This window comes from Miscanthus floridulus, chromosome 16 (genome assembly GCF_019320115.1).
Source record: "Miscanthus floridulus cultivar M001 chromosome 16, ASM1932011v1, whole genome shotgun sequence".
NCBI lineage: Eukaryota > Viridiplantae > Streptophyta > Magnoliopsida > Poales > Poaceae > Miscanthus > Miscanthus floridulus.
In genome coordinates, this window is record NC_089595.1 from 114,167,236 (window position 1) to 114,175,389 (window position 8,154).

The 8,154-nt window shown below is 39.1% G+C and overlaps 1 long non-coding RNA gene across 3 annotated transcripts; it reads left to right on the forward strand.

Annotated features, from left to right (window-relative positions):
* The first annotated feature begins 1,706 nt into the window (after positions 1-1,706).
* Positions 1,707-5,288, forward strand: LOC136514102 (uncharacterized). Of its 3 annotated transcripts, none has more exons than XR_010773538.1 (8): positions 1,707-2,156; positions 2,392-2,635; positions 2,737-2,770; positions 2,927-3,058; positions 3,166-3,317; positions 3,474-4,088; positions 4,164-4,340; positions 4,411-5,288. It is a non-coding gene; the product is annotated as an uncharacterized lncRNA (long non-coding RNA). The 3 variants fall into 3 exon arrangements; XR_010773537.1 differs by having other exon boundaries at positions 3,474-3,565; positions 4,315-4,340; XR_010773536.1 differs by having other exon boundaries at positions 3,474-4,340.
* The last annotated feature ends 2,866 nt before the right edge of the window (positions 5,289-8,154 follow it).

Consider the following 8,154-nt stretch of genomic DNA (forward strand, 5'->3'; position numbering starts at 1 on the left):
ACACTGCATCGCTACCAGGCCATGGCCTACACATTGGGAAACCGTTGTAGCCAGTAAGCTCGTGTCAGGGAGATGTCGAGAACAACGACCCATCGTACACCTCTGCCGCAGGCCTCTATACCGTGTCCACGCCACGGTGTGGGACGACTGCAACATGGCAGGGTAGATCGAAGAGGAGGACAGGGAGCAGATGGAGACAGCCCTTGCGAAGGCGCTGGAGTAGCTGGAGGAGCAGGACGACGCCACGGGACGAACAACGGAGGAGGACTATAAGAAGAAGCTCAGGGAGGTGGGAGAGGTGTACGGCCCAATCATCGAGCATGTGGGGCGGCAGGGATGGGGCATGGCGCAGGATGGGTGTGCGCGCTGTGCAGGATTAGCTTATGGTTAACGAAGAATGGATAAGAGAGCGAATGGATAAGAGAGGAAAGGTGAATGGTGGACTGCTTTTAGTGGGATGGGGTCGGTGTCCAATGATTCCGGACAGGTAAGTAGCGTTATCGAATTTTAGTTCCTCAAAATCCTACGTCTACGCATCCTCCTTGCATTTATGCCGGGAGATGTCACCGCTGATATGGACTTTGGGTTACGCAGGTAAAAAGTGGTGGCAGTGCACTCCGTTGTCAACATTCAGCCTATTCTCTTGTTGGTTTCAGCCAGGGCTTATTAGCCAGCCAACAGTATTTTTCTCTCACAACAAATCAGCATCAGTCGGGCTTATCAGCTCAGAAAACCAACCAGCGAACAGGCTGATTGAAGGATGCCGAAAAAAACGAATGGAATGTTGCTTACGTACGCTGCTGGATGCATCCGATCTAGATGTGCCTGACACTTAGCATGTTATGTGTAGCACACCGCATAGGGTTACAAACGGCCTAGCTCACAAACCCACATAGCAATCCGCTAAATTAGGGGTCTATTTAGAGCATCTACATGGGCTTTTTCTAAAATCTACTCTCTAATAACCATTTGGAGAGTCATTTAAGTAAAAATCATTTTCTATATCTTTATACCCTCCAACAGTTTTTCTAATCTTGTGCGCAATCTAGAGAGTCATCCTCGCTCGCTCTCTATCTTAGGCTAGCGAGAAATCCGAAATAGAGGATATCTATATTTGGCCGAAGGCTGATGGACACTTAACATATATCTGTTCTAGTCCAGTTTATAAGGCAATCACGTATATCAAGATTCAAACTTTATAATATTCACTTAACAATATCTAACTACTGTAATACGGTCTTGATACTGTTAGATTTAAATAATATACTCCATCCGTTCCTTAATATAAGCCATATAGATTTTTAATCCTTAATATAAGACATATAGATTTTTAAAGAAAATTCCAAAATATAGGTACGTATCAGCTCCCACGTCGATTAGTTTGGAAAACTTCCCACCGTACATAGCACATGCCCCAACCAATCTCTTAGATTTAGGAAGCAATTTGATTAGGGAGAGAGAAGATGACCTGATTTTTCTTTTTTACTCGGTCTCACATTCTTCCTCAAGCCAGTGCGTTAATATTGGATGTTAAAAACTATATGACTTATATTAAGAAACTGGAGGGAGTACTATCTAATAATCATACAGTTATCTCTCGCCACTAAAAAGAGTAAAAATAAGACAATTTCTTCGTGCGAAAAAAAAAATCACGTCGTCGGCCTACCGCTGGGTGCGATCGCTCACCCGCTCGCATGCTTCCCGGCAGGAAGGAAAACCGCACGGAAGGAAGCTCGCTGGCCATCCCCGGAAGGAAGGAAAACCATGGCCCTCTCCTATCGGCTTCCATACGCGTGCCTCCGCAATCTCCGGAAGGAAGGAAGCAAATCGCTAGCACCTGCCTCCGCAGTTACCGGACGATCAACGCATAGAAGGTAGGAAAAAAATCATCTCACCCACAGAAAGAAAGCCGCCAAGCCGTTTCTTTCTTTCTTTCCCGTCGTCGCTCTATCCCTCGCTCGGCTCCGTCTTCCTTGATCATTCATTGATCAACCAGCCCGACGGCAGCAACTATCCCTCACTCGCTCGGCTCCGTCCTCTTCAATCCCCATCCATCGATCGGCCCGACGGCAGCAAGCACCCAATGGTACTGTGCCTGATCCGGCACGGCGTGACAACCTACTAGAAGCACGAAGCGAGCAACGACCACCACACAGGTGCCCATCAAATCCATATTGCTCTGCTCAAACTTTTGTGATAGATTGCCTGCTCTACTACAATTTTTGTGATTGATAGATCGCATTGCTCCACTGCAATTTTTGTGATCTATTGCATTGTTTATCTGCGCTGCTATTGACTTTTCTGTATTCAGAGTTCTATATATGTGTCTTGTTTAAACGTTTGTTGTTTAGGCATGAATTCGATCTCTGTTTCCATGATTCCTCTAAACAGGAGTGGTGAAACGCTAATCCACTGCAGTGCCGCACAGCACGGCCGCACGCACGTGGCACGCCGACGGGATGGGAGGGCGACGACATGGCGCCGAGGTGAAGCGGCAAGCGCAGCCCACGAATTCTCGATCTCAGCGCACCGCGCTGGGTACATCGCTACATCTGCGCATCACCAGTACCTTTGGCCGTCACCTGCAAGACGTCGGTCATCTGTCAATATTACTGCTACTCTGATATTGCATCCAGTAAACTTCGTCTATACTGTTGTTCTGAATTTCTGATGTTTGATTCAATCAATCATTTTCAGTTAAAGTGACATCAATTGATTTGTTTGATCGTTTCGCAGCGATTGTTTGCACACTGCCCACTGTAGTCCTCAGGTATGGGAAGCCTCTTTTACTCACTAACTAATGTAATGTGATCTTTATTTGTACAATAATCGGGATTTTATATCTCTATCCTTCAGAAAAACATAAAACGAGTATATCTGCCGAAAGTATCTGTCTTTACCATCGTAGTTCTTTTTTTTTCCTCAGCGCACGAGCCACGATGGACGAGAGGCGAGACAGCGGGATCCATGGCCCCAAGGCCATCTCTTCGAGAAGCAGGTCGGGCTCGAGCTACCGCTGATGGATGATGGCGGCAACAACAACTTCTACGGCGACGAGGTTAGTTTTGTGTGCCATTGTCTCATCCGTTGGTTTCCAGCGGGGCTGTAGTTTGATTTGTTCTGATTTTTCTCTTTGGATATCAATGGTCCTGGGACGCGCTCAAGAACAAAGTCCGGTTCTGACTTCTTTGATTGGCTAATTGATCTGGTGATCTACGAGGAGGGACAACTTCTCAAGTAAATACAGTATTCTATTAAGCTCACGACTTGATGGCTTGGGTGCTTCCATACAGTTACATTGGCAGACATCACTGTAGGTAAAGAGCTAGCAGTTCTCCCGTACATCCATATATCAAAGTCAATCTCTTATTATTGTATTGCAATATTCCCTCAGAGGCACTTCGTCGGTGTCCCTTAATGTGTAGATTATTACTAAAAAAATTGCCATTCTTAATTTCCTACCTTCCATGCAGTGTTCCCTCCAGCGGCACTTCGTCGCCTTTAGCCAGGATAGCATCTGTTTGAAAAGCTACAATGACAAGCTTCTGTGTCATCAGGCTTCAGGGTTAGTTGTACACTTGATGTCTGTTTATGCTAGATTATCTTTCCAGTTGAACACACAGTTCTACACTTCTACTTTAAAAAAACATAATTTAATTCATACCATTTTAGCTTCAAGGAATCGATATAGTTATTGCTGGTTCTCTGTCTGAATCTTTACATTTTTGCACTACATATTCCAAAAACAATAAGTATTCATTTCAACTAACTTATCACTTAATGTCACATCTTCAGTATTGCTCCTTATATCCTTTTATTGATACAAATTTGATATCCCTTTGTTCCTCATGATTTCTGCGTAAAGAAATATAGGGGACTGATATCCCTTGGTGCTAAAGATTAGTATCATCCAACCCCCATATACATTCCCCTGGATATTTTGTGCATAAAAAATATAGGGGACTGGTATTTTAGTTGTATCATATATATCATTAACTAATTATAGATTATATATCATCTACACAGATTACAATACAAGTCCATTGTTCCTAAATAATCAGCTCAATGATCTTAAGCAAGCTTGTGAGGTTTGTTTCTTATTATAATGTGACAACTGAGCTTCTAGATTTCCATTTTAATAAAATATTTTCTGTTTGCTGCAGTGATTCTTGCGTTCTGATTTTAATCTCACCATGTCACGAAGAATAACACTTACAGAGATTTTTTATCTTTGTTATTTATATTAAAAATAATAGTGTTCTATGTTTAGAATTTTGGAAATGAGGAGAAAGAACTTATCTGAGAGTTTTGCAGGTTGGTTCAACCATTGAACTCAATAGGTGAGCTTCCTGTCTTGTGCTTTTGATAATTGTAACTAGCACCGATGATTAACTGCTGTTCATATCATAGTTGGCCCAATACACTCGTCACTATTTTGTCCCTCAGAGTGTATACGGAAGGGAATTGCCTCTATTTGTGGTAGAAGAATCTACAGTGCAACCGATACTCAAGTGACTATACTCGTGCATTTTTGACATGGAATCGGGTTATCCTGTAAATGCAATGGATAGGCCTGTTCATATTGTGCTGCTTTGGTTTCTTGTATATAGCAGTTATCTCATTGGCCGAACTGCCTTGGTTAAAGAGCAAAAAGGATTCTCAAAGGCTTGCGAAAATTAAACTCATCAGTGACGGATGGCTCAGTTTCTAAACTGGATGCTGAGAACATGCACAGTATTGAAACCTATCGATCAGATTGTTAAGTGACGCTGTTCTTTTATTGAACTGGCCAGCACAAGAGGGCAGCAACGAAATTCTAGGACTTGTGTGCGAGGAGCTCCTGTCAATTGTGTACTTGTGTTGGTTGTGGCTTGGAAGCAGAGCACCAACTTTGGGAACGAAGTTCTATGATGTTGCATCGGCCATTTGTGCTTCTCAAGGAGAAGCTGCTGTTGTCCGTTGCTTGCTTGAAGGAGTCGAGCCAAGTGTTTGAACGAGTCGAATCAACAAGTGCCGTGCCGGAAGAAGGAAGAAGTCTATGTCATGGTTACTGTGAGGCTATGTCAAAGGCACAGCCGTCGGAAGGCGCTGAAGCTGAACGCGTAGATCTTCCACTTCCAGTGAGAGTGCTCCTCGGTCGCGAAATTGTTCTATTGTTAATCACGTTGTAGCTCTCTTTGTATCGGTATGTGTGATTGACGAGTTGCTACTTACTTTGTCCGATCAACGCTCGCTACGTTGTTGTAACACTTCTTTCTTCTTAATGAAAAATGTCAAAGGTGACTTCATTCTAATAAATGCTTATTTCCTAATTATCTGGATATAGCTGCGACTGCAGTGCAGTGCGCAGGGACACACAGAAAGGCAAATTAAGATTTTGGATGGTCCTGGTGCACATATAGGATAAGAATCCCAAGTTTTAAGCTGGTAGGACATGTACTAATTATGCATGGTGAAACTTATTAGTTTTCTGTTTTCTTAGACCTGCTACATACTCTGTTCTTTATCAAACTGATATAGATAAACACCAGATAATACACCAGATGATATTTTCCGTGTTTTGAAAGGGTTTATGATTCTCTAAATTGTCTTGTCAATTTAGGATTCCTGGACCATAGGATTATTTTACACATGCAACTTTGGCATACCATTTACCTAAATCAAATATTAATCTCTAAAGACTTATGTAATATACACATGTTCCAAACATCACGATTACAATATCTGTTTTAGGTAACAGACACACTCATAAATATGTTATCATGGTATTATGTTTTTCCGTTGGAACGCACGGACATACTTTGATTTAAAGTTTTGTGAGAGATTTTTCAAGACACGTATTATTACCCATGAGGTACTAATATTTACTCTCTCCGTCCCTAAATGTTCGTCGCCACGATTTATGTGCCGATAACTTTGACTCGATTTATAGAAAATGCATGTAATATTTTTATCTTCAAATAAATTTATTAAAAAACTATATTCAAATATCTAGTGATACTAATTATGTATCATAAATATTAATATGTTTTAATATATATTTAGTCAAAGTTGTTTATCGGAAAGTGAAAACGACAGACATTTAGGGACGGAGGAAGTACACATATACTCGAACTTGTGTACGGGATGGTACGGAGATGCAGCGAAACTAATTCGTAGATTTATTGGCGCACAAAAGAAATGAATATCGGAGATTTCTTTAAGGTCTATACACTAGAGTTTGTGTGCCTGCGACGCTAGACTCTCCGTGACTGTGTTAATTTCACGAACTTTGCTTTTTGGATTAATGTACTTTAACGTCGATATTTAATTTCACGGTATTATTATCTTATTGTGCGATCTGTGTGTTTTTAGTATAAAGTTTAATTGTCCCGTAGCAACGCACGGGCATCCTACCTAATAATAATTATAAGTTTATAATCACAAGATATAATATTAAATAGGAAAAATCAATTTTACCTCTCTCAACTATTATGAAAGTTAGCTTTTATCCCTCACTCTAAAACCAAAAATAGTTCCTCCCTCGTCTGTCAAAACCGACCACTTGCCCTCCATGGTCGTTTCCTGGGTGATTTTTCTTTTTTGTTTATTTTTATTTTAGCTAAATCTTTGAAAAATCATAAAATGGGAAATTCAATTATATTAGACTCCACATGGTTACATCTACACAGTGAACATATGATATACTATAGTTTAGCATAAAGTTTTTCTGTAACTTTATTATATGTTTTCTGTAATTAATTTATAGTTGTGGTTTCTCTGGTCTAATTGTGTTAAAAATTTTATGGTGGTCTAATCATTACATGCTTGAGCTTTAGTAAAATTTTCATGCTCACTGAATCATAGATGATTGAGTTATAGATTTATCTAGGTTTATGTTTGTTAAATAGTTTTTAAATGAAATTAAAGCTATAACTCAGTCATACATGCAGCATGTTCGTTTGTTAGTTTAAGTCAGGGTTTATCAGGCAACCAACAGTATTTTTCTATCACAACAAACCAGCATCAGCCAGGCTTATCAGCCTTAGAAACTAACTAGCGAATAAGCTCATGGATTCAGTGAGTATGAAATTTTTGTTGGACTCCACATGAGTAGATCTACACACATGATATGGTAGATTTTAGTAAAATGTTTTTGCTATAACTTTAGATCTAAGCTTTATGTAATTAATTCACAGTTGCAGTTCCGTTGTCCAATTATGGTGAAAATTTTATGGTGAGATAATCATTGAATGCTTGAATGCAGCAAAAATTTTATACTCATTAGATTATGTATGATTGAGTTATAGTTTTATCTAGATAAACCTAGATAAATCAATAAGTCAGTCATATATGATCCAATGGGTATGATTTTTTTCTACAGCTCAATCATGCATTGATTAAACCATCATAAAAATTTTATCATAATTGGACCAGAGAAACTGCAGTTATGAATTGATTATAGAAAATATAGATCTAAAGTTACAACAAAAAAAATTGTTCTAAAGAATACCATATAATATGTTCACTATGTAGATCTACTCATATAGAGTCCAACACAATTGGATTTTCATTTTATGATTTTTTATGAATTACTATAATTTTTTAAAGATTTAGCCGAAATAAACATTAAAGATAAAAAAGGAAAACCACCGAGGGAAAGCAATGGAGGTCTAGTGATCGGTTTTGAGAGACGAGGGAGAAATTATTCTTGGTTTTAGAGATGAAGGAGGAAAAACTAACTTTCGTGATAGTTGAGGGGGCAAAATAAACTATTTCTTATTAAATTAATAAGAAAAAAAAGTCTATTATACCTCCCTGAACTATCCTTAAAATCCAGTTTTCCTCCCTAAACTCCAGAACTAGGTAAATCATCTCCCTCAATTTTTAAAACCGTTCATTTTACCTCACAGATCCGATTATAGGTGATTTTCAAAGGCGATTTTATCATTTTCTTTTTATTTATTTTGGCTATTTTTTTGAAAAATTATAGTAAATCATAAAAAATCATAAAATAAAAAATCTAATTTTCTTAGACTCCACATGAGTAGATCTACATAGTGAATATATATTATGGTATGCTTTAGTATAAAGTTTTTATTGTAGCTTTAGATCTATGTTTTTTCTGTAATTAATTCAAAGCTGCAGTTTCTATGGTCCAATTATGGTGATTTT